This window comes from Cnephaeus nilssonii, assembly GCF_951640355.1.
Source record: "Cnephaeus nilssonii genome assembly, chromosome: 24".
Classification (NCBI taxonomy): domain Eukaryota; kingdom Metazoa; phylum Chordata; class Mammalia; order Chiroptera; family Vespertilionidae; genus Cnephaeus; species Cnephaeus nilssonii.
The window spans coordinates 11,116,567-11,144,267 of NC_137095.1; positions in this window are offsets into that span (position 1 = coordinate 11,116,567).

The window sequence follows — 27,701 nt, forward strand, 5'->3', positions numbered from 1 at the left end:
CATGCCCAGGTTGCAGGCTCAATCCCCAGTAGGGGGTGTGGAAAAGGCAACCGGTCAATGATTCTCTCTCATCACTGATGTTTCTCTCTCTCTCCCCCACTCCCTTCCTCTCTGAAATCAATAACAATGTATTACCAATAAATAAATAAATTTTACCACGTTGTAATATAGTTCAAGGGCAAGGAAAGTCTAAAGTCAGGCAATCTGGAAGGTTCTGTTGTAGGCAATGCCCAGTTTTCCAAGGAAGCGCTTATTTTTCTCTGCACCTTAATGAGAAAAGATATTAACAGCCCTAGCCAGTTTGGCTCAGTGGATAGAGCTCAGATTGTGGACGGAAGGGTCCCGGGTTCGATTCCGGTCAAGGGCACATACCTTGGTTGCAGGCTCCTCCCCGGCCGAGGGCCCTGGTCAGGGCTCCTGCAGGAGGCAACCCATTGATGTGTTTCTCTCACATCGATGTTTCCGTCTTTCCCTCTCTTTTCCACTCTCTAAAAATCAATGGGGAAAAAAAAAAGATATTAACATGTATCAAGTACCTATGTGTGGTCACAGAGTTAAACACTATGAAATCCTCTTGTCCACCATGGAAGATGGGTGATGAGTACCTGATGTTATCATTAAAACACGCCTTAGGTTATAGGTTTTATTTTGGTTTCAGCAGTGTTTCCATGAATGGGCCTTTTATTTCCCCAGGATCCAGACCCAGGGACCCCATTCTGTGTAGCTGTCTCTCCAACCTCCTCTGGTCTGTGACAGTGTCCTTGTTAATCATGACCTTGACGGTGCCCAGGCGTCCCGGCCAGGGGTGTCGGACAATGTCCTCCCATCTGTTGTTTTTCTTTCCATTAGAATGGGGTCTGGGTTTTCAAAAAGGTGCGTCTGGGTGAAGAGCCTTGATTTTCACATCCGATGGGGGTGTGGGGCGGGGAGGGGCAGGGTGTACGAGGGTCCATGATCATCTATCGGGTATCACCGGTGATGTTTGCCACATACTAGAATGTCTCTGGATTTTTAAGAATACATCTTGGATCTTGTTTGGGTATTTTCTTCTTGTTGCTTTTTTTTAAAAATACTTTTACAATTTATTTTTATTTTTCACATCTGTATTGTTGAAAGTATTACAGATTTCCCTTTTCCCCTCCATGGACCCCTTCTAGCCCGCACCCGCCTCTCCCACCCCCCGCCCCAGGCCTTCACCACCCTATTGTCTGTGCCCTTGGGTTATGCACCTATGCAGACAAGGTCTTCGGTTGACCATCCAAATACCCGCCCGCCCACCCTGGGCATTTTCGATGCGGGAAAGTTTGGACTGGAAACGCATGGTGTTCCCCTGACAGGATGATTTCCCAGGCTCTTTGTCCGCTGGAGTTGAAGAATGAAACCACGGGCGGGGGATGGTATAGCAAAGGTGGAAATTTATTGAGAAAGAAGAACAGACTCCCCCTGGGGAGGGGAAAGAGCCCCGCTAAGTCCCTTTTTCCGTGGTTCATAAAGGCTGCCGTTTTTTGGTGCCTCGATAGCCCCTCTGATTGGTCACTACTCCCCTTTGATTTGGTCGCCATAGCAACTCCTGAGCTCAAGTGTCAGGTGAAGTACGTGAGGTTCCCTCCTTCTTCTCCCTGATTGTTCTCCTATTCCCTCTGAGCTTTTCTTCCTCCCTCTTTGAGTGAGGGGCTTCCTTGCCTTTATTCTGTAAATGTGTACCCTTTGCAGCTCCCAGCGCCCTTGTCTTATGGAAATGTACCCATTGCCGCTCCCAGCTCCCTTGTCTTATGGAAATGTACCCTTTTCCGCTCCCAGCTCCCTTGTCTTATGGAAGTGTACCCTTTGCAGCTCCCAGCTCCTTTGTCTTATGAAAATGTACCTTTTGCTGCTCCCAGCTCCCTTGTCTTATGAAACGTACCCTTTGCCGCTCCCAGCTCCCTTGTCTTATGGAAATGTACCCTTTGCAGCTCTGTAGCCCTGTGCTTTTTCCATGGACCCCTTCATTTGTAACATTTCCGAAACCCGCCTATTTCACCCCTAAAAGCCCCTTTCCTTTTCCTCAGGAGTGTGGAGAGCATGAAGCTATGAAGGCGGGTCCGGGCCTCTGCTGCACGCTGGCTGCTGCCACCGTCCATGAGTCAGCGCGCTGAGCTGGCTGCTCCCTGGCAATATCCTTGTCCAAACAGGAAGGGCGAGCAAAACCACCAGCCCCATGAACTGGGGTTTGGTTTGTCCCTGCACAAGCCCGAGCGGGAGGAGCGCTGGGCTCCCAGTCACGTGCAGAGGAAGTCTGCACAGTCATGCCTCGCCCCCCCCCCCCCCCCCCCGCCGACTCCCCTGAAGCCGGGCCGTGATCTGAGCAAGCGCAAGGCCCCATGGCAGTGACTTAAAGGGACCTGGTAAGTTTCAAAGTGGAGGTGACCCAGCCGTGTCTGAGACGCACCCAGTGTTATTGATGGTTTTATAGGAGTCTCTGCCCTCTTTTCAAGGATAAAGAAGATCCCATCTCAAACTGACCCTCCTAGATAAACTCATGTGACCAAGGTGGTTTTTTTTAAAAATATATATATATTTTTATTGACTAGAGAGAGGAAGGGAGAAGGAGAGATAGAAACATCAACAATGAGAGAGAATCATGGATCGGCTGCCTCCTGCACGCCCCCTACTGGGGATTGAGCCCGCAACCCCGGGCATGTGCCCTGACCGGGAATTGAACTGTGACCTCCTGGTTCATAGGTCGACACTCCACCACTGAGCCACGCTGGCTGGGCCCCACAGTGTCTATTTCAAGGGTAAACTTGAAATTCACGGCCTAGCAGAAAAACTAAAATATCTGCAGGAAACGGTGAGGAATTTGTCACTGCTCAAACCTGGTGGCTCAGCCTGGAGCTGAATCGAATAGTCCTTTTGCCAGAGATGAGTTTGCAGCGGGACAGAGAATAGGAGAAATGCAGCAAGGATTTATTGAACATGCGGTAAGCAAACCATTTCTGGAGGGCGATTTTTCTTCTGCAATACATGATCAGGGGAGGGAGAAAGGAAAGGCTTAGAATTGGTGTCAAGCTCTTTATTCCACCGTCTGGGACTGGCCGGGAGATAAATGAGGTTGTTTTGGATGCATCACTCCATGGAGTCGAAAAGATCGAGGTTATGGATAGAAGCTCTGAGCAGGCAGGGCTGTGAGAGGACTTAACTGAGGTCTGGACCCTTCCAGACTGGAGTTTGCCAGAATGGTTTCAAGAGCTATTCTACCAGTGAATTTCCACCCCCTTGAATTTGATACACAAGCTGACTACAGTCCAATTCTGTGAGGATATAAATGTTACAAAATAAGAACATATTACTCCCCCCCCTGCCTAGGATTTACAGCGAGCGGCCTTTTTCTCGCCAGTTAACCAAGTCTGTGATACTGGAAAACATTGATCTCCGTCAAATGCGTGTTAAATTGCAATTGCACAATCAGACTGGAAGCTGTTCCTCCCTGTTCCGTGTGAGTGAAAGGAGAGCAATCGGTACTGAGCACATTTTTTCAAAGGCAGGCTTTCAAACGGCCTCTAAAAAGTGTCCATCATTCTCCTGAGCTTTGGGTTGAATCAACAGGTATGATTTGGGACAAAGATGGAAGCCATGGTGATATTCTCCTTTCCAACTGTCTCCCAGGATGCCCGCCCTTCTGTTGCTCTTTGGGGGCATTTACTGCTTTTCTCCTCACTTTCCACATTTTCGTGTCGATTTAGGCATGTCCCCAGCAGTGCTCACCTCGTCACGGGGGAGCAAAAATACAGATTTTAGGGGTTTCTGAAGTAGAACCCACCACACAGGTACCTAAGGAGCCCCCTTGTTGATTCGAATACAGCCAACGAGAATACATTCGGGAATCAGTCAACTACACCATCTCGGAGGCATGGACGTCTTCGCTTTGTCTTGACAACACCAGGTTCTCTTTTGGGGGCAACAATCAGCGTTCATTTCCAGCAACAACACCCCATGACATCACAGATACTGAAGTGAAAACAGCACAACTAGCCACAGGTAAGAAGCCACTGTCAGCAAGCACACGTGACTGATTTGATGGGCATTTCAGCGATCCTTTTTTGGGGCCGATGGGTTCTTTTATATATGACACGCATTCTCACAGAGTGGTTTTATTGGGAATGCTTGGAATGCCTCCTCAGGATTGCCCACCAGATGGTAGGCAGGAGAATGCATTGCCAGCATCCCCAATAGAACTCATTGCCAGCATCCCCAAGACAATCATTTGGTGTGGAGGTGCTGCCGCCTGGTGGGCAACCGTGAGAATGCATTGCCAGCATCCCCAATGCAATTATTTGGTGTGTCAGTCAATTTCCTAACAGAGCAGTGTGCAAGATATAAGGTGTAAATGCCTGACCATGAAAAGCTGTTGATTTTATATGAGTTCCAATCTATAATAATAAAAGCATAATATGCTAATTAGACCGGACGTCCTTCCGGACGAAGCCTGGGCTGTGGGGCCGAGGCAGAGGGTGGAGGGGGCCGAGCCCCTTGCACGAATTTCGTGCATCAGGCCTCTTGTAGGAATATAAAAGTACTAGTACAGTCCAATCACAGACCATGAGATACTATCAAATATTTCTAAATGCTGTTTTTAAAAGTTTGCTATTAAAGATTATAGATCTCAAAGTCAGGGGGGGAAAAAATCATTTGGTGTGAAAGTGCTGCCGCCTTGTGGACAAGCGTGAGAATGCATTGCCAGCATCCCCAATAGAACTCATTGCCAGCATCCCCAAGACAATCATTTGGTGTGGAGGTGCTGCCACCTGGTGGGCAATCGTGAGAATGCATTGCCAGCATCCCCAATGCAATTATTTGGTGTGTCAATTTCCTAACAGAGCAGTGTGCAAGATATAAGGTGTAAATGCCTGATCATAAAAAGCTGTTGATTTTATATGAGTTCCAATCTATAATAATAAAAGCATAATATGCTAATTAGACCAGACGTCCTTCCGGACGAAGCCTGGGCTGTGGGGCCGAGGCAGAGGGTGGAGGGGGCCAAGCCCCTTGCACGAATTTCGTGCATCAGGCCTCTTGTAGGAATATAAAAGTACTAGTACAGTCCAATCACAGACCATGAGATACTATCAAATATTTCTAAATGCTGTTTTTAAAAGTTTGCTATTAAAGATTATAGATCTCAAAGTCAGGGGAAAAAAATCATTTGGTGTGAAAGTGCTGCCGCCTTGTGGACAAGCGTGAGAATGCATTGCCAGCATCCCCAACAGAACTCATTGCCAGCATCCCCAATAAAATTATTTGGTGTGTCAGTCTATTTCCTAACAGAACAGTGTGCAAGATATAAGATGTAATTGCCTGATCATGAAAAGCTGTTGATCTTATACGAGTTCTAATAAGAATATAAGAGTATGCCCTAACCCGTGGTCGGCAAACTGCGGCTCGCGAGCCACATGCGGCTCTTTGGCCCCTTGAGTGTGGCTCTTCCACAAAATACTACAGCCTGGGCTAGTCTATTTTGAAGAAGTGGCATTAGAAGAAGTTTAAGTTTAAAAAAATTTGGCTCTCAAAAGAAATTTCAATCGTACTGTTGATATTTGGCTCTGTTGACTAATGAGTTTGCCGACCACTGCCCTAACCGGTTTGGCTCAGTGGATAGAGCGTCGGCCTGCGGACTGATAGGTCCCAGTTTCGATTCTGGTCAAGGGCATGTACCTTGGTTGCGGGCACATTCCCAGTAGGAGGTTTGCAGGAGGCAGCTGATCTGTGTTTCTAACTCTCTATCCCTCTCCTTTCCTCTCTGTAAAAAATCAATAAAATATGTATATATAAAAGAATATAAAAGTAATAGTACAGTCCAATCACAAACCATGAGATACTATCAAATATTTCTAAATGCTGTTTTTAAGAGTTTGCTATTAAAGATTATAGATCTCAAAGTCAGAAAAAAAAATCATTTGGTGTGAAAGTGCTGCCGCCTTGTGGACAAGCGTGAGAATGCATTGCCAGCATCCCCAAAACAATCATTTGGTGTGTCAGTCTATTTCCTAACAGAGCAGTGTGCAAGGTATAAGATGTAACTGCCTGATCATGAAAAGCTGTTGATTTTATATGAGTTCTAATAATAATAAAATCAATACTGATTTAATGACAAGCAAATATGATTTTATTGGGGATGCTGAAGTGCTGAAGTGCATTCTCACGTATGTCCACCAGATGGCAGCACGACCTCACCAAATGATGTTACTGGAATGCCCAGACAACTCCAACATTTCAAGTGGTGGTTTTTTTCTTAGAAAGCCCATTTATTTTTATTTGTTTTTTTAAAATACATTTTTATTGATTTCAGAGAGGAAGGGAGAGGGGGAGAGAAACATCAAGGCTTTCTCATGCACACCCCACAGCCCGCAACCCAGGCATGTGCCCTGACTGGGAACTGTAATCTCCTGGTTCATAGGTCGAGGCTCAACCACTGAGCCACACTGGCTGCGCCTTAGAAAGCCACTTAAATAATCTCAGAAATATGAAAGAATTACTTTCTTCCAAGAGTGTCGCCCAAAGTAGTATTCACTATTTGAATTTTTAATTACTATTGAAAGTGTCCCCTCAGATTAGTTTCTTTGGTTTTATTGGTAGGGAAATCGTGTTTCTACTTGTGCCATACAAATATTTCCATAAGTAATAATTTCCATAATGTTTATATGTGGCTCACTTGTATTTGTCTATATTGGAAATTCTCTTGACAGGGTGTAGGGGGACCTCAAACACTACATGAATACTTTATAAGCCATAAAATATTGAAAATCAATGTCTCCTCAACAGGCTCCCTCCCCCTTTATGTCTGCTTTTCCAGACTTTTTCCTATGCATATCGAAATATAGCAATAGGAGATCACTGCAACTCTAAGGATTCATAGTTTATTTTCTGAAAAATGGATAATAACTGGCTTATAACTCATGTTTTCCAACAGTAATATCATTTGATGAATTGATGAATATATTGATTGGGTTCTTCCTCTTGGAAGTCTCAATCCATGATGTATCAGTAATGACAGATGATATCCTCATCTTATTTCTTTCTTTAATGAAATATTTCTGGTGTTTCCCAATACGTATAAGGCTGGCTATGGTTTAGTATGTGTGATGTTATTTAACACGGTGAGGAACTATGTGTATTTAGATGAAACAACTGGTATTTTAAATCATGGATGGACATCAGCTCTTATTAAAGAGGTATCTTGATTTCTGTGACATATTGATGACTTACTTGACCTTCTACTACGGTTATTTCAATAGATTTCCTATTAAAGATCTGTCCTTGCACCTTGATACAAATTTTATTTCACTGTAACAGTTTTTAATAGTGTTAATTAGAAATCTGTTTGTAGTGGGATTAGCCTGGGTTTTTTTTTCCCGTCAATATTTATGCAGACTTTCTAAGATTTGGTTTTAAAATTCCCTGAACTAAGACTCTAAGTGGTCCTTCCTCTGTGGAGTGTGGCTCTCGGGTAACAGGCTGGTTGGTGCAGACTCCTCACAGGTGCTGTAGGATTCTGGTCTCATAAACATGATTTTGAATATTGTTGTTTTTTCATTTTTCTCTGGAACATTAAAATACCATCAAGATAACCTTGGATAATATTGATCACTTGACAGTGTGAAAGCAATTCTTATCATTGGGTCTGGTGCTTTTTATGATGAAGCTCTTGGAATGTTTTCTGATTCACTTTAATTCTGACGTGGTTTTAAAACTCCCTCTCCCCTCCCATAATTTGATTAAGTGGCCAGGATTGAGAAATGCAGCTTAACCTCTCTATCTTGTCTTTTTTTAAAAATGTATTTTAATTGATTTCGGAGAGGAATGGAGAGGGAGAGAGAGAGAGAAACATCAATGATAAGAGAGAATCATGGATCGGCTGCCTCCTGCACACCCCTTACTGAGGATGGAGCCCACAACCCGGACATGTGCCCTTGACCGGAATCGAACCTGGGACCCTTCAGTCTGCAGGCTGATGCTTTATCCACTGAGCCACACCAGCTAGGGCTCTATCTCTTCTTGAGTCCATTTTAATAAATGTCTATATGTATTTAAAACATGTGTATCTATGGTTGTACATGCATATTACACATAGATATATGTATATCTGTTTGATTTAGTTGCTTGTGCTATCGATATCATTTTCCAAATGTCATGGAAGACTTTAAAATCGTCTATAGCTCTAATTTTCTACTTCTCCGTTTTTCGGATTTGCCTAAACCAAGCAGGGATTTCTGCAAGCCCAGAACCCAGCAAGTCCCAGCTGTGTTTACATTCTTTCTTGCATAGCTCTCTGCCCAGCAGCGCCTCCGCCTTGAAGGGTGTTCAAGAGTCAACAGGATTCTTTCTACAGGCCGGGCCGGAGAGGTAACCCAAGCAAACAGCATGTGACTCCCAGCTTTTGAAAGCTAATATTTAGCAACCTCTTGTGTTCCTCGCTTTCAAAATGTTTGCCTCTGAACATAATGTGAGAACGAGTTTGCCGAGGGGAAGTCAACGTGGACAAAACCCAACCGTCCGATGTGTCTCGCTCTGGCTGTCTGAGACCCGCATACATCAAAGGGGGCACGTACAACACCTGTGGTTGTCCTGCACCAACCAGGCCTGTGACCCGAGAGCCACCCTCCTCGGAGGAAGGGACACTTAGGGTTTTAGTTCAGGGAATTTTTAAAAATGTTTTTATTGATTTCAGAGAGGAAGGGGGGGGGAGAGAGAGAGAGACATCAATGATGAGAGAGAATCATGGATCGGCTGCCTCCTGCACGCCCCCCACTGGGGACCGAGCCCACAACCCGGGCATGTGCCCTCGACCAGAATTGAACCTGGGACCCTTCAGTCCCCAGGCCAACGCTCTATCCACTGAGCCACACCAGCTAGGGCAGTTCAGGGAATTTTAACAAATTATTTGGGTCGAATGAAATGATGTGGCGTCAAGACAAGGGCCCTCGCTGTTAAATTTAAAGTTATTTTCAATGTGGGTATCAAATTCAATATTGGTAAAGGAAAAATAAACTCTTAGGTGATGATAAGTCTTGCTATCAGATTTGTTTTTAATTAATTTAACATTGATTATATGAGTTAAGTGAAGCATAAACTTTATATTTACATCATATTCTAAATCACTTTAAAAAATGGATGACAGCCAAAACCGGTTTGGCTCGGTGGATAGAGCGTCGGTCTGCGGACTGAAAGGTCCCAGGTTCGATTCCAGTCAAGGGCATGTACCTTGGTTGCGGGCACATCCCCAGTAGGAGGTGTGCAGGAGGCAGCTGATCAATGTTTCTCTCTCATTGATGTTTCTGACTCTCTATCCCTCTCCCTTCCTCTCTGTAAAAAAATCAATAAAATATATTTTAAAAAATGGATGATAAAATAAGTCCAGCGGAATACAGCCTTTGAAGCCAGTTAAAAAACTGATCATTAAAAGCAGTTTAAGGGGTTGATGAATTTAAGGTGCCAACCAGATACAGACAGGCAGTCGGTTCTTTGCTCTGTGGGGCTACGTGAACTCAAACCCACTTTTTATCATAATTCTTACAAGTGAAGAACCCAATGTTCACATCAGTAATAGGAGAATTAAAGTGATCTTTCTGAACTCAATACAAGTTTCAAAAAAGTAAACCTCATCTACATATACAGCTTTATTATTGCACACGAGAGGTGTGAGCCCTGAACTAGTATTCTGTAACTCAATCCTCCACAATCATTCCATTCATTCATTCAACAGGTCTTTTTATTAATATATTTTATTGATTTTTTAGAGAGGGATAGTTAGAAACATCGATGAGAGAGAAACATCGATCAGCTGCCTCCTGCACACATCCTACTGGGGATGTACCCGCAACCAAGGTACATGCCCTTGACCGGAATCGAACCTGGGACCCTTGAGTCCGCAGGCCGATGCTCTATCCACTGAACCAAACCGGTTAGGGCCATTCAACAGGTTTTTAACGATTTAATGGGTGTGTTCTATAAGTCAGGTTCAGTACAAGGGGTTTGGGTAGGGTACTGAACACGGTAGACAAAGTCATTGCCCCTTGGACTTGAGTGTTTAGCTTGGAAGGCTAAATAAAGGTGCATAGGACAGAGGTAAATGCCACGATGAGGGAGAGAAAAGGCCCACAATAGGGCATGCCCCCCCGCCCCGCCCGCCCCGCAAGTCTACTAGACCAGTGGTCGGCAAACTCATTAGTCAACAGAGCCAAATATCAGCAGTACAACGTTTGAAATTTCTTTTGAGAGCCAGATTTTTTAGACTTAAACTTCTTCTAATGCCACTTCTTCAAAATAGACTCACCCAGGCCGTGGTATTTTGTGGAAGAGCCACACTCAAGGGGCCAAAGAGCCGCATGTGGCTCGCAAGCCGCAGTTTGCTGACCACTGTACTAGTGGGTTATTCAGACCGTGGGTGGTTAGGGGTCAGCCAAGTCAAGGGGAATGTGACTCCATGTTGTTGTTTGATTTTGGTTTTTTAATTTCATTGACTATTTTTTTCCTTAAAAAAAAATCTTTATTGTTAAAAGTATTACACAGATCCTCCTTTTCCGTGGTTCATGCTTTACCTCCAACTCCAGAGGGATCAGCTGGCACTAACTTCACCTTCAAGTCCTATGAATTAGCAGAGAGGAGCTTGGCATTGAGACACTGTGGTTCTCCTTCAAGGTCAACAGGCCTGCGTAGGCCTCAGGGAGGGCAGATGGCACAAGGGGACAGACATCCAGGTTCCACAGCGCTGGGGTTCGAGGGACCTGTGCCCCCCATGTCCACTGGGGCTCGGGGAACTCAGGCTCATTCAGGCTGATGGGTGATTTGGTGCCGGCGACAGGGGAGGGGATGTGACTTGGCTTCCGTGTAACTCAACAAGAGGTAGAGCCTGTTGTGCAGGTGCGGCCAGCGGCTGGGTGGTGAGAAGGACTGAGTGTAGAGAGACGGTGGAAAGTTCTAGGCCAGACTCAGAGGTGATCAGAGCCATGCAGGTGCCACTGTAGCAGGTAACCTCACAGGGGAGGGTTCCAGCGGATGGCCCAGCATGTCCAGGAAAGAGCCGGCCTCAGGGACTGTCTCAGACCCTCGGGAATCTTTGAGGTGCGCTGGGCTGGGAGAGAAGAAGGCACTCAACCTTGTTCTGGTTTAACTGTGTTTCTGCTCATGTTTCACTTGAACAAAGATTGGTTTGGGTTTCAAAAGTTTGGTAACGTCACATCTAATGGTCAAGGTACCCATCTTAATTTGGTCATCTGGTAGCTATGAAACCTTGGGGAATTTTTAAAAATATTTTTTCATTGATTTCAGAGAGGAAGGGAGAGGGAGAGATAGAAACATCAACAATGAGAGAGAATCATGGATCAGCTGCCTCCTGCATGCCTCCTGCACGCCCCCTACTGGGGGATCGAGCCCACAACCTGGGCATGCGCCCTGACTCGGAATGGAACTGTGACCTCCTGGTTCATAAGTCCATGCTCAACCACTGAGCCATGCTGACTGGGCTCTTTGGGGAGTTTGATCTCTCCGGGCTTAGGGTTCTGGGAGAATTTAGATATCAGCGCCTACATGATGGGGTTGTTGTGGGGATTATGTGAGCGACAGCATGTAAAGAGGTGACCGAATGCCAGCGCGTCCACCGTGTAGGGTTGTGTAGATTGGGTGCCGCACGCCTCGGGGCCGGGGTCCATCTGATGGTGCCCGGATGAGTTATGAGATTCGAAACCTGCACCATCACCGATGCCAGCTGTGGCAGATGCACAGTGAGAGGGTAACAGTGGTAACCCCTGTGTTGAGGCGGCGGCATAAGCCTTGTGTAAGAGCAGAATAAGCAGCTCGGCCAGCGTGGCTCAGTGGTTGTGTGTTGACTTAGTGAAGGAGGTCATAGTTCAATTCCCCATCAGGGCACATGCCCGGGTTGAGGGCTCGATCCCCAGTGTGGGACGTGCAGGAGGCAGCCGATCCATGATTCTCTCTCATCATTAATGTTTCTATCTCTCTCTTCCTCTCCCTTCCTCTCTGAAATCAATAAACATATTTTTTAAAAAGAGTAGAACACACACAGTGAAAAAGAGGGAGGGTTGCACCAGTGTGGGGCGTGCAGGAGGCAGCCAATCTATGATTCTCTCTCATCCTTGATGTTTCCCTCTCTCTCTCCCCCTCTCCCTTCCTCTCCGAAATCAATAAACATGTTTTAAAACAAGAGTAGAATAAACACAGTGAAAAAGAGGGAGGGTTGCACCAGTGTATGGGGGTGTGGTGGGGCGTGTATGATGTTCAGGGCACAACCAACCACAGCCTGAGCGAGGGCAGCGACATGAACCCGCCACCCTGGCTGTGGTGTGTGAGCTCCGCTCAAGGATTGGGTAGGACAGAGCGGGGCCTGAATATTGGGAGGCCCCACGCCGGCCTCTGGGGACCCTTCTGCTCATGGTCCTTTGAAGAAAGGTCTGGCAGGCATCGATGATTTCCATGGAGCTTCCAAACTCGACCAGGCAAGGATTCCGTGGGATTGGGAAGATGGGACGCATCTGCTCTGTGGAGGGATCCAGACGTAGGAGGTGACCCTTGTGCGCCCCAGGTCAGCGGGTGGGCATGGCCACCTAGCTTGGGGGTATCAGGGAGCTGCTACTGCAGTGAACCCTTGGTGACTGGCAGGTTACCATGGTGATGTGCAGGGGCCGCCTTCGGCTGCTTCTGTTGGGCTCAGCAGGACTTTTCTGGCAAAGCTCTTCTGTCAACAAATTATTTCCCTCCCAGAACAAGTTCACAATTGAGGGTGAGGAGAAAAAGATGACAGGTTAGGAAATCAACCCGGAGAAACCCACAGACTGTTTTACATATCGCTGGGTGAAGGGACACGCATGGCCCATTCATTGGCGGTGGTAGGAGAAGATATAAGATACATGCTGAAATCATGGCGAGTTTTCCATTCTAATATCAGCCTCCACCACTGGGCTTCCCCCACACACAGTTAGATTATGACACATCTATGGATACCGTGTGTGTGTGTGTGTGTGTGTGTGTGTGTGTGTGTGGTTACAAAGCTAACCAGCAGTGACTGTTTGGAAGTGAGCATGACCCTCTGAGATTATAAGACCTTGTAAGTGAATCTTAATAAAAACAGTTCTTTAAAAAATTAAGGAAGGCCCTAACTGGTTTGGCTCAGTGGATAGAGTGTCGGCCTGCAGACTGAAAGGTCCCAGGTTCGATTCCGGTCAAGGGCACATGCCCGGGTTACAGGCTAGATCCCCAGTGGGGGGCGTGCAGGAGGCAGCCGATCAGTGATTCTCTCTCATCATTGATGTTTCTCTCTTCCTCTCTGAAATCAATACAAATATGTTTTTAAAAAATTAAGGAAGAAACAATCTTAACTTTATTGCCATGAAATGACCCCTAAGGATGGAACCTGCAACCCAGGCACGTGCTCTGCCCAGGAATCAAACCCGCAACCTTTTGGTGCACAGGATGGCACTCCAACCAACTGAGCCACCTGGCCAGGGCACATCTTTATATTTTTAAATAAAGAGGTTCAACTGGATGAATTCAAAGGTCATTTCATGGCAATAAAGTTAAGGTCGTTTCTTAATTTTTTTAACCCTTTGCACTTGCTTGCTTTTTTCTCGATTCCTTTATTCTAATGCTAACCGTGTCGAGTCACACTCAACATCCGAGTGCAAAAGGTTAATATATTTGTATTGATTTCAGAGAGGAAGGGAGAGAGAAAGAGAGATGGAAACATCGATGATGAGAGAGAATCACTGATCTACTGCCTCCTGCACGCCCCCCACTGGGGATGGAGCCTGCAACCCGGACATGTGCCCTGACGAGGAATCAACCGTGGCCTCCTGGTTCATAGGTTGACGCTCAGCCACTGAGCCCGGCCGGCCGGGCCATTGTTGCAGTTTTGTTGTGTGGTCCTACAGACGTTTGCCTATCTGGGGGGAGGAAGGAATATTTTCACCATCGCCTAGCAAATTAAAGACAATTCAATGTGGGAATAGAAATGACCCCTGAAGGGAAACCGTGCATTCTTACTTTTAGCAAAAAGTGCTTTCTAAAAAACCAAACAATAATTCTTATCACTTTAAGCACTTAATCATTTCTTATGCTCTGAAACAAACTGAACCCTTTAAAAACACAAACACATCATCACCCTCATGCGTTATAACACGGTCTGTGTCAACAAGAGGAGTACATTTTGCTCTAACATTTTATCATTCTCCACTCGTCTTCATTTTGTACCTTTGCAAACACTGATAACGGTTTCCCATGAAACAGAAACGGGAGGGGACTGAAGTTGGCCGGAGAAGGAATCGGAGACTAGAATATGCAAGACTCCTGCGCCGTGGGCCCGCCGCCTTCCTGGGGAGACCGCCTTAGGGGTGTCTCAGAGCCGCTGACCTTGGCACGTAACGCGTGCGCACAGAATTCTGGGAGGTCCTGCATGTTTCATGATCCCCTCCAAGGCCCTGGAAGTGGGGCCTCATCTGCATCCCTTTGTGCGTCGAATCCTCAGACTGGCGGCGGCGCAGACTCACTGACAAAAGGACTCTCTCCTCCTCCTCACAGGCTCCTGGCTCGGCTTTGTACGTGGAAGCAGAGATGCGCGTGGCTTAGCCGGGGCCTTTGGGAAGGAACGTCTGACCGATGTGCCTGTAGGAATCAGATACTGTTATTGCTGAAGACATACAGTGTGTTTTGGTGTTTTTTTTTTCCATCTTTGGCAAATTTGACAGTGGAATCCAAACACATTTTCATTGATTGCAGTGCTGGTTCGATGTCCAGATACGCTGAGAGCCCCAGTGGTGACGGTCTCATGAAGAAAGAGGTGTTTTTTTTTTCCTTCAGGAAGCCCTCAGGGTTGGAGCAATGTGTCTGCTCAACTGGTCTTTTCTTGCTCATTCTTCCACCAATCAAGATAAATTTAAAGAAATACAAATACAGCAACATCATGGATGCTTAGTAGGTAGCTGCCACATGCTGAGAGCCACTAGGAGCTAAGCTCTTCGTTAAAGAAGCAAAAAAAATAATAAAAATCCGCCAAAACCGGTTTGGCTCAGTGGATAGAGCGTCGGTCTGCGGACTCAAGGGTCCCAGGTTTGATTCCGGTCAAGGGCATGTACCTTGGTTGCGGGCACATCCCCAGTAGGGGGTGTGTAGGAGGCAGCCGATCGATGTTTCTCTCTCATCGATGTTTCTAACTCTCTATCCCTCTCTCTTCCTCTCTGTAAAAAATCAATAAAATATATATATATAAAAAAATAATAATAAAAATCGGTGACATTAAATTTTTACGATCATCTTGTAAGTTTGCTATTATAATCCCTATGTGACAGGGAAGGACACTGAGGCTCAGAGGAGGCTAGATAGGTGGCCAAAAGCCACACAGCAGGTTAGCGGAGCGGAGCTGAGCTGAGCCGGAGTGCACAGGCGCCACGATTCGCACCGAGGCCCCGGGCCCGCACGGGGCTGTGTTGGTAACACACTCATCCCACAGCCGGGAGATGAGTCACTTCCTCTGGGAAGCAGATCCAGAATGCAGTCTGGTAGGACGCGGTCTCTGTGCGTCACTGGTCCACGTGGGTCCCCACAAAGGGTGGGGGGTGGGGTCCTGGCCCGCCAGCCACTCACCTGCTGCTTCAGGCCCAGAGGGGGGCCGCTCTGCTGGGCCAACACTGGCGTGGCCCCGCTTTGCAACTTCAAGTCCAAGGTAAGGATCAAGTCCAGGTGCTCACGTCTGCTCTTCAGACAAAGTTCTAGATAATGTCTGGGAAAGGGCTTTGGACGCCGTGCAAAACCAAGCCGCCACTGGACTGGTCTCAAAAGGTTGCAAAGGGGGGTGGGAGCTACGCTCTCCCCCTCTTTCCCCTGCAGCCCGGCAAGTAAAATCAGAGCCATTCATTGCCCGTCTCTCGCTCACACACACACACACACGTTTATGAGCATGAATCAGAGATTTCCAAATAACAAGTATGAAGTATTTTTTTAAACACCCACCGCCTAGCCCGGGCCTCCCAGCCTTCCTTCCAGCTGCCCGTCTCGGCGACTCTGACGGGCCAGGGGAGGGATGGGGTGTGGAGCCCTTAAGTCATTCCCAGGAGGTTCAGCACGAGCAATTTGTAGGGAAATTACCCGCTGAACTTGGTTTAGGACCCAGCCGCCCCCCCCCCCCCCCTGAAGGACGTGGTGTGAGCCCAGCCGTTGGCTGAGGGGTAGGTCGGGGAAAACAGGAGGGGACGGACAGAGGGTGTACCAGCAAGGGTTCCTGCCGCAAAACGCGGTGCCCAGGGTCACTCTTGCTCCCTTCCAACCTCTAGCAGCACATGCTGTTCAGCCCAATAAAACTCTGAGAGGCACAGGCTGACTGGCTTGCAAAATACTCTCGCCAGCTTCCTGTTTGGGGTAGAGGGTGGCTCACAAAGTCAGATTTACGTAAAGGCCCTTGAGGGGGTCAGCTCTCCCTTCCAGGCACCCACGTCTCCCTGTCCAGAAGGCTTCTGTCACCCAAAGGGGGAGGGAGGAATAAAATCTGAAGGCTGGCCTGGCTGGCGTGGCTCAGTGGTTGAGCGTTGACCTCTGAACCAGAAGGTCACGGTTGGACTCCCTGTCAGGGCACATGCCTGGGTTGCAGGCTTGATCCCCTGTGTGGGGCGTGCAGGAGGCAGCCGATCAGTGATTCTCTCTCATCACTGCTGTTTCTCTCTCTCTCCTCTTCCTTCTGCTCTGAAATCAATAAAAATAAAATAAAATAAAATAATCTGAAGGCTCCAAAGAGCTCTGACTCCTCCTCATCTTTTAGTCACTCACAAAATGTGAATTACTGCTCACACTTCATAATGGTAACGTGTACTTACTGCAGATAAAGTGCTATCGCAGGTACTTTCTCCTTTAAGATTTACAGCTAACCTGGTGCTTAGACGTCTCAGAGACCAAAAGATCAGAGAACACCCAAGTATTCGGACCTGCTCAGCAACGGATGGTATAAAAATCAACACTGACGGCTCTGGTCAATGTTTACCAATACCCTTAGAAAATATTTTAGATCCGTTCTTTTAAGAATTCAGACTCAGAAAAAAATCTACCCAGAAAGCATCTTGCCCTGGGAGTCGGGGTCCCTGGTTCTGATTAGTGGTAGTGTTTCCCTGTCCCCCAGGTGGCCAGGAGGACCGGGGTGACAATTAGGGGGCAATTATTGCAACTTCATTAATTGCAATAATGAAGTTGCAATGTAAGTGTGATTGTGTGTGCGAGTGTGTGTGTGTATGTGTGTGTGAGTGTATGTGTGTATGTGAGTGTGTTAGTGACTGTGTGAGTGTGTTAGTGACTGTGTGTGTGTGTGTGTGTGTGTGTGCTGGAGGGTGTGTCTGCACATGTGAGTGAGAATATATGAGGGAGCATGGGTAAATAGCCCTCATGGTAGCATATTTGCTTTCTCCTTTTTAAAAAAATATATCTTCACTGACCTCAGAAAGGAAGGGAGAGAGAGAAACATCAATGATGAGAGAGAATCGTGGATCGGCTGCCTCTTGCACATCCCCCACTGGGGATCGAACCCACAACCCGGGCATGTGCCCTGACTGGGAACCAAACTGTGACCTCCTGGTTCATAGGTCGATGCTCACCCACTGAGCCACACCAGCCGGTCTGCTTTCTCCTTTCTGTTATCTGCCTTTTTCCTCCTTTCTGTTATCTGCCTTTTTCACCTGTTTGTATGCAGAGATCTCAGATTCTGGGGGACCTGGAGGTCACCTGCCCTCCCATCCCCCCGCCACGAGCCCTCCCCTAAGCGGACATCAGCGCGCTCCGGCCTTATCAGAGCCACTGGCCTGGAAGTTGCTGGCCACATGCCCTGCACAGGCCTGCTCAGGAGCAACCCAGCGGTCTTTCCCTGCGGGGGAAATTTAATGACAAGAAATTTACAAACGCGTTTGGAAAGGAAGGTGGGGCGGTTACTCCTCAATTAGGTAGAAGCTGGCTTCAATCGCCTTCCGGGCAGCGTGTCCCGGGGGGAGGCCGGTGCTGGCGCAGACGAGGCAGAGGGAGGGGTTAGGAAGGGGGTTCGGGGCTTGGCTGTCCCTCCCAGCCGGTTTGGCTGCCACGTTCTCCTAAACTCAAGGCTCGGGCCACATCCAGCTCGCGGAGTCGTGCTGCCATCGCCCATGCTGCTTTCCGTCCGCGGGAGCCGGGAGCCTGAGCAGCGCCAGGTCCTGGGTCTGAGGCTGCAACAGGCACCTCAGAGCTGTCCTGCTGGGAAAGCCCACGTCCTCACGCACCGTCCGGGAAAGGAGCCTGTGTGTGTGTGTGTGTGTGTGAGTGTGTGTGTGTGTGTGTGTGTGTGTGTGAGTGTGAGTGTGTGAGTGTGTGAGTGTGTGTGAGTGTGTGTGAGTGTGTGTGAGTGTGTGAGTGTGTGTGTGTGAGTGTGTGTGTGTGTGAGTGTGAGTGTATGTGTGTGTGAGAGTGTATGAGTGTGAGAGTGTGTGTGTGAGTGTGTGTGTGTGTGAGTGTATGAGTGTGAGAGTGTATGAGTGTGTGTGTGAGTATGTGAGTGTGTGTGTATGTGAGTGTGTGTGAGTGTGTATGTGAGTGTGTGTATGAGTGTGTGCTGGAGGGTGTGTCTGCACATGTGTGAGAATATATGAAGGAGCATGGGTGTGATTGTGTGTGTGAGTGTGTGTGAGTGTGTATGTGTGTGTGAGTGTATGTGTGTGAGTGTGTGTGAGTGTTAGTGACTGTGAGTGTGTTAGTGACTGTGTGTGAGTGTGTGTGTGTGTGTGCTGGAGGGTGTGTCTGTACATGTGAGTGAGAATATATGAGGGAGCATGGGTAAGTGTGATTGTGTGTGTATGAGTGCATGAAGGTGCGTGAGCGTGCATATAGGTGCATGCATGGAGAAATGGGTGTAGGAGCGCATGTTGGAGTGAGTCAATGTGTGTGCCTGTGAGTGAGCCTGGGATTGTGTGTATGTGTGAGCGCATATGTGCATGTGTGTCTGTGAGTGTGAACTGCATGAGTGGGTGACCATATCTGAGTGAGCGAGTTTTAGAGCGAGGGTGTATGTGGATGTCTGCACGTGTGTAACCCATGCCTGGGTGCTTGCTGGCGTCTCTCTAGTTGCATTAGTGGGGGGCTTGTGGGGGGCAGTGAAACCTTTCCGTCAGCTGGCCTGACCTTGCCCTGAACGGACAGACAAGAGGGCCTAAAACAACTGATCTCAATGCAAACGCCTCCCTCGCCCCTCACACACTTCACTGTCCTTTAATAAATGAGGGGAGGCAGGCAGACAGCATTCCCTGGATAATGAGATGATAGAATCATCTTCCCATTACGTCCCCCACGGGCTCCACAGCTAGACAGCAGCGCTCCCGCCCAGCTCGCTCTGAGCTTCGGGAGGGACTGTGGAGCTGGAGAAACCTCGGGGAGCAGTGAGCCCCATGATGTCGCCTTAGCTGAGCAAGTGCCAAGCCGCGGGGACACGTCGTGTTCATCCTACTCTCAGGACACCAAGGGCAGAGCCCGTGCCAGGACCCGGCTTCTTGGTGTCCGCTGAGAGCGAGACTTCTGCCGCCTCACGTCTTGTCCTGCCTCCATGCTAACCGCTGGCTTGCCGCCTCTCCATGTGCCATCTCGCTCATGCTGGGTTATTTATGCTGCGCTACGACGGGTCTCCTTCTCACCTCATCCTATACATCAACCTATCTCAGTCCCCTGTTCAGAGAGAGTCAGTGGCTAGAAAATAAAGTCAAGCCCAGCCGGTGTGGCTCAGTGGTTGAGCATTGACCTATGAACCCGGAGATCACAGTTCAATTCCCCCTCATGTCTGGGCACATGCCTGAATTGTGGGCTCAATCTCCAGTGGGGGGCAGAGGGGGAGCGTGCAGGAGGCAGCCAATCAGTGATTCTCTCTCATCACTGATGTTTCTCTCTCTTGCTCTCGCTTCCTCTCTCTCTCTCTTTTTTTAAAAAATATATCTTTATTGATTTCAGAGAGGAAGGGAGAGGTAGAGAGAGAGAATCATTGATCAGCTGCCTCCGGCATGCCCCCCACTGGGGACTGAGTCCGCAACCCGGGCAGGTGCCCTAGGCCGGAATCGAACCTGGGACCCTTCAGTCCACAGGCCGACACTCTGTCCACTGAGCCAAACCGGCCAGGGCTCTCCCTTCCTCTTTGAAATCAATCAAAATATATTTTTTAAAAAATTAAATAGTTAGACCTGGCCATGTCATTTTAAACCCTCAAGTGAAATGTGCTGGTTCTTTGCTGGACACGGAACTGCCCACTGAGGTCCAGCGAGACGTGACTCCCTCTCCTCTTTCCGTCTCCCCGGGCGGAGGCACCGGCTTCCCGTTCGTGCCCTTTCTGGGCGTGGCATCTCTCTGTCCTCGGGCCACTGTCTGATGCTCAGGGCTGAGCCAGAAGACCCAGTTCCTTACCCGCGACAAGGCCCCACCCTGATCCCAGGTCTGAACGCTTTGTAAGATGAACACCCCAGCAACACGCCAGTGTGTCATCTCACGCGCAGCCTCCTGCCGCCTCAGTGTCATCTGCACCCAGCATGCCTTTCACTCCTGTTCGGGGCCACTGTTGGGCGGGCGCTCCTTACCCGCCAGCTGTGGCCCAGCTGCTACATTCCAATCCCAGGTGGCGCCAGGCACTTGGCGGGTAACTGCTCCCCTCTCCTCTCACCACGGGGCAGTCTGCCTCGGGGTCTTTGTTTGGGGAACAGGCCTATGAATGTCAGCTAGTATTCCCTGTCGGAGGAAGAGGTAGGAAAACCTAAGACTTCGGGTGACTGAGAACTGAATGCAATACTTTTAAGAAAAATGTTCTTTTCCCTTTTTGCTCCCTTTGTTTCCTTTCCAGCTGCCACTTGAATTTATTATCTTTAAATATATTTTTATTGATTTCAGAGAGGAAGGGAGAGACAGATAGAAACATCGATGATGAGAGAGAATCATGGATCGGCTGCCTCCTGCATGCCCCCCACTGGGGATCGAGCCCGAAACCTAGGCATGAGCCCTGACCAGGAATCGAACCATGACCTCCTGGTTCACAGGTCAATGCTCAACCACTGAGCCACGCTGGCCGAGCCCAGTTGCCACCTTAACTTGGATTTCCAGACTAGCAATCAACGCGTTCAAATGACCATCTCCGTCAATGTGTAAGCGGCCACAAATCTGGAGACGCTAACCTCTTTAAAAGCACACCAAGTTGTTGCCATGTCCCACACTAGCAGTGATTTTGGCATTTAAGATAGAAATTTAGGCAAATGTGGCTCACAATCCCTAAAAGCGTTTCGTCAATAGAATTATGAGTATTATCCACCCTATGCATGGTGTCATGTGACCAGGAATCATCCTGCCTTCTCCCTGGTAGGGAAGTGGGTTGGCGCCTGGCTGTACCCTCTGGATGTCAGAGGTGTTTTTACAATAACCTTTCAACTCTTCTTGCGTTTACCCTCATCCCTTCCGATACAGATTCTCCTTTGCAAGTGACCTCCCTTAAATTCCAGTCACATCAGTTCTTTTCCTTGTTATTTTGGTTAAAATCCTCAGAGGAGCTCAAGGAAAAGCAAATGCATCCCACGCCAGTGGCAAGAGATGCTTTCGGAATCCATCCTTGCAAAAGCTAGGAATGTTTCTCCCCGGAGCAGAAATCTTTCAGGACCAGATCGATGTAATGACTCGTTCTTAAATAAGATCTTTGGCTCTGGGAGGAGATTTCTGTCCGTGTGCATGCCTTCCTCCATCTATTTTCATTCATTAATAGCCAATATGTCAGACTTGGAAGAATGTCTTTCTTTTCCTGGTGTTCTACAGAATGTAAATATCCGATAACCGAATCCCGGGCAGTGTTAACAAGTGGAAGCTTACAAAGTGCGTGATGTCACGTGAGCACTGAGTTACTTAGCTGCGTGTTATAACCCATTGGCGCTCCTGCCTCTAATTGATTTCAGCTAAACTCCTGGGGAGCCCTGGCCGGATTCCAAGCCTGTGGGATTAATATTCGCAGGGCCAGGCCGCTCCCAGAGGGACCACTTGCTGGTAAGCTAAGAACTTATTTACCTCATATGAATTTCTAAACATATTTTCCAAATTGATTTCACCAAATGTCACAGAGGCTGAGGTAGTGTCTACGTGTGATTTATCGTCGAACGAGGCTCATATTACATAGGCTTACCATATTGTATAAATTTCCTATTGCTGATGTAACAAATTACCACAATTTTCGTGGCTGAAAAGCTCATGAATGTATTCTCTGACTGTTCGGAGGTCAGAAGTTCAAAATGGGACTCACTGGGCCGAAAGGAGGAGGTCGGCAGGGCGGTGTTCCGTCTGGAAGCTCCGGGGTGGACCGCGTCCGTGCCTCACCCAGTTTCAGAAGCTGCCCGCATCCCTTGACTCGTGGCCCCTTCCTCTGTCTCCAAAGCCCCATGTTGGGCTGAGTCCTCTTGCAAGTTGCCGTCTCTCTGCTTCTGATTCCCTCTTAAAAAAAAATAATAATTTTTTTTATTGATTTCAGAGAGGAAGGGAGGGAGAGAGAGAGAGAAACATCAATGATGAGAAAGAATCCTATGTTATTTACAGACTAGAGGCCTGATGCACAAAATTTGTGCACGGGTGTGTGTGTGTGTGTGTGTGTCCTTCAGCTTTGCCTGCACCCTCTCCAATCTGGGATCCCTCTCACAATCCAGGATTGCTGGCTCCCAATTGCTCGCCTGCCTGCCTGCCTGATTGCCCCTAACAGCTTCTGCCTGCCAGCCTGATCACCCCCTAACCACTCCCCTGCCAGCCTGATAGATGCCTAACTGCTCCCCTCCTGGCTCAATTGCCCCTAACTGCCTCCCCTGCTGACCTGGTTGCCCCTAACTGTTCTCCCCTGCAGGCCTGGTTGCCCCCAACTGCCCTCCCCTGCTGTCCTGGTCACCCCTAAATGCCCTCCCTTGCCAGCCTGGATGCCCCTAACTGCCCTCCCTTGCCAGCCTGGTCACCCCTAACTGCCCTCCCCTGCAGGCCTGGTCGCCCCAAACTGCCCTCCCTTTCAGACCTGGTCCCTCCCAACTTCCCTTCCCTGCTGGCCATCTTGTGGCGGCCGTCTTGTGTCCACATGGGGGTGGCCATCTTTGACCACATGAGGGCAGCCATTTTGTGTGTTGGAGTGATGGTCAATTGGCATATTACCCTTTTATTAGATAGATGAGTTTAAATGTAACCTCCCCAAACAGGCTTTCTCTGTCTTCTCCCACCCTATTTTACTTTTTCTGCAAAGAACTCATTATTATCTGATTTTTTTCTCTCCCTCCATCCCTCCCTTTCTTCCTCTCTTCCTTCCTTTCTTCTTTCTTTGCTTCCTTTCTCCCTTAATATATATATATCAAGGGAGAGAGAGAAACATCAATGATGAGAGAGAATCACTGATTGGCTGCCTCCTGCACGCTCCCCCACTGGGGATCGAGCCTGCAACCTGGGCATGTGCCCTTGACCAGGAATCCAACCATGACCTCCTGGTTCATAGGTCAACGCTCAACCACTGAGCCATGCGGGCTGGGCTCTAACTAACATCTTACACAGTTGACAATCTGTAAAGCTATGCTCTCCCAAAACTGATCAGCTGTCTTGAGGTCTATAGCTTATGCCAGCGGGGGAAGCTCTAGCTCTACGTGACCCTAGATGTGCAATCAAGGCTCATGAACCCCATACACTGATAACAACGCAGCGGTTTCTCCAGAAACAGGGAGCAGAAGCCAGCTCTGCCCGGGAAACCTCCTCTCGCTTCTCCATTCCATGCAATGACCCCCTGGGGCGTCAGAGCCTGAACATATGAAAGCCAAATTGGAGACGTCTCTTGAAAAGCATTTTCCCCTCAATTGCTCCTGCCCTGTCAATTGCATCCTGGCATAACTTTGCTGTCAAGATCAGCAAATTATTTCCTCACTATTCTCCCTAAAATGCTGCTGAGAGATGGGAATGTTGGGAATAAAATCCTCGAAGAGGTCTGGGGTTGGCGACGTGGATAAAGGTGGTCTCAGAGAGAGGGCGGCATTTGGAAGGGGTCACTGAGTGTGACAGCCAGGTGGGGACTGGTAATTCCCCTTGCAATGTGCCCGTCTCTCTCCAAGCTCTCCGTATTGAGAGAGAGGTGAGCTCTCTCCCCACAGGGACGTTTAGGGAGGAGATGCTGCAAAGAAGTAAAATAATCAATGCGCACCCCGCAGCGTGAAATACGAGGAAATGATTGATGCGTGACAGTACTCAGAGGCCGGCTCTCCCTCTGGGATGTTAACTAGCAACCTGCAGGGGAAACCCTGGGTAGGATGCTCACAGATCAGAGAACAATGAAAAAAAAAAAATGTATGAAACTTGCTGAGGAGAGGGGACTGTGGGCAAGAAGAAAGCAGGAAGTCAACTATGAAATGCTGAAATGTTGATGACAGCCTGAAGGGGGGATGGCTATCGATCCTATGTAATAAAAGCCCAGCAAACCAAACAGCGGAATGACCAGAATGACCGGTCGACCAGTCGCTATGACGTGCACTGACCTCCAGGGGGCAGATGCTCAATGCGGGAGCTGACTCCTGGTGGTCAGTGAGCTCCCACAGTGGGAGCGCCACTCAGCTGACCGGGATAAGCGGCACTCCCACAGTGGGCTGATCCCGCAGGCCACGCCCTGCCCCACACCAGTGCACAAATCCTGTGCACCAGGCCTCTTCTTCTAAGATCATTACTGGGCCTGTCAGCTTCTGTCACCTGTCTCTATCACCACTACATGACAGGTTTGAATCAAGGAAGCTCTCTACCTTCATTAGGTCTAAGCTAGGCACATCTTGTTTGTGGAGGGGTTCATTGTTCTACGCTGGGTGAAGAGTGAGCTAGACATCCTATAGGAAACTCGGTGCTGCAAACCCCAGGGAGTATGGAGATCCTGAGTGAGGAGGCAGGCATGGTGACTGTTCCGCACACAGATCTGGAATGGACCAGGCGTTCCGAACTCAAGCAGGTTCCGGGAAGAGGAGTCCAGGGTAGCAAAGAATGTCCTTGAAGGGAGACGTTAGGTAAGCTGCTACCTTTTCCAGCTTGGAAAGAGAACAGCTTACAGATTGCTATTCTATCTCAAGTACAAGTTCTAAGGCTTTGCCAACTTATATTTGATTGATGGTTCTTTGCTGTGAATTTGAAAGAAAATTGAACTCGATTTAATAAACGTTTACTGAGTACCTACTAAGTTCCTGGCATTAGGGTCAGCTCAGGGAATACAATGGTGAATATAATGTGTGTGTTTTAAAATATTTTTACTGATTTCAGAGAGGAAGGAAGAGGGAGAGAAACATCAATGATGAGAGAGTATCATGGATCAGCTGCCTCCTGCACGCCCCACATTGGGGATCGAGCCCATAACCTGGGCATGTGTCCTGACAGGAATCGAACCTGGGACCCTTCAGTCCGCAGGCTGACGCTCTAGCCACTGAGCCAAACTGGCTAGGGCTGCCTGGCACAGATATGACATGAGTATGTGCCCTACTGATGTTGGCTGCATGTCAAGATGGCTGTTCATGTTTACATCAAACAAAACAATAACTGTAAGTGTCACCTGGAACTGTCAGGGGGACACGCTGAAGGAGAGTGTCCCTCGTCCCCTGGGTGACCGCTGGAATCGAACAGTGATTCTCTGGTTCACAGGTCGATACTCAACCACTGAGCCACACCAGCTGGGCGAGACAGTCTCTTTTTGATGGTGAAATAATCCATTGTATAATATTGTGCTAATATGCCAGAGAAGCCAGTGTCCGGGACGTGGGGCTCTATCTTACACCCTGAGGAGCAGCAGGGACCGCGCCCTGGGCCCTGGGCCCTCTCCCCGAGGCTCCCCAGGTCCCTCTTAGCAAAGTATAACATCATCATGAGCCACTTTATTGTTAGTAAACTCAGAAGAGAAGCAGGCGTGTTATGTTGACATCATCACAGGAAAGTCCATCGAAAGCTCTTGAGAAATGACCACAACGGGTGACAGGGCAAACCACTCAAATGGTGAGTCTAAACAAACAAAGCCAAACGAGACGAGCCAATCCATGAGCGCGAACGGCATCGCCACAGGAACTGGGGTCCCGCCATGCAGTGGGACTCCATGCCCTGAGGCCCCCTATTCTGAGGCTGGTGCTCTAGATCCGGGACTCCTCTCTCCAGGACACAGTCTAGAAAGGGGGTGCTGTCCTTAGGCTGGCTGGCGTGGGAAGCCACATTCCTAACCCTACAGTCACCAACACATTGGCTGTAGCGGAAGTTTGGCCGTGGCTTTTCACTGATTTATCCACAGGCCCCTGTCTTCAACCCGTGTCATTTCTATCCCTCAAGCCGTGGGTGACGCAATGTTGCTCAGGTTCCTAAGTGGACTGTTTATGTCACGTGCCTTTTACAGGACACCAGGCAAAGCAGGCGGTCTCTGATCCCTGAGCCTTTCTAAAGGAAACGGATGAGGCGGGTCCTGGAATAAATGTGTGAGTCGGATGTGTGTCATTTCAGAAAGCAAATCTATGGATGCTCGTCTTCTGCTGCAAATGCCTCCTTGAATCTATGTAGAGGAATAGTTACATGGAAACAATGACTTTAATGATAATATTTTAAAAATCTAAATTTGAAGAATCGTTCTAAATTAATCCTTTAAATTTTTTCTCCTATTCCTCTTCTATTGCCAAATCTGTCTTTTTCTTAGGCTTATTTTAATTTCTATATATTCTCTCTTGTTTGCTGAACATTTCTTTAAAATAAAACTTTACTCATGGAGGCGGTATCTTCTCTTATAGCCCCAATCATATCTATATCTATCTATCTATCTATCTATCTATCTATCTATCTATCTATCTATCTAACTATCTATCTATCTACCTACCTACCTACACATATATATGACACTATATATTTTTAAATATATTCTTATTGATTTCAGAGATGAAGGGATAGATAGACAGACAGATAGATAGATAGATAGATAGATAGATAGATAGAGATAGAGAGAGAGAGAGAAACATCAATGATGAGAGAGAATCATGGATCGGTTGCCTCCTGCATGCCCCCTACTGGGGATTGAGACAGCAACCTGGGCATGTGCCCTGACCAGGAATCAAACAGTGACTTCCTGGTTCATAGGCTGATGCTCAAACACTGAGCCACACCGGCTGGGCGAGACAATATATTTTTAACGATAAAATAATCCATGGTATAATATTGTGCTAATAGGCCAATAATCCTAGTGATGAAATGTGCCCAGGTTTACTTTTCTTTTGTATGCTTTGATTTTTCAAACATTTTCTTGAGAGAGAGTGTAGGCCCCTAGGACAATATGCCAATCCTAACTAAGCATCTGGCATCTTGAGTGGATCAAAGTATTTGTTGAATGAATGCATGAGAGGAAAGGGGGCCGAGGCCTGGAGACCAGGTCCAGAAAGGGGGAATGTTGGGGGGAGTGGTCAAGACAGAAAACTCAGTGAATGGGATTTCAGAGACAAACCCACCCGTCTTTACAATATGTCACTGAGCTGGAAAAAAAAATTAACCAAAGAACAAAAGAAAACTAATTTTTAAAATCCCGATCTGAAGAATTGTTATCCATATTACTCGAAAAAAGGACAATGGCAGAATTCCTCTACCCCCATTCATGTGAGGTGATGGATACTAACATATACACTGAGTGGCCAGATTATTTTGATCTCTGA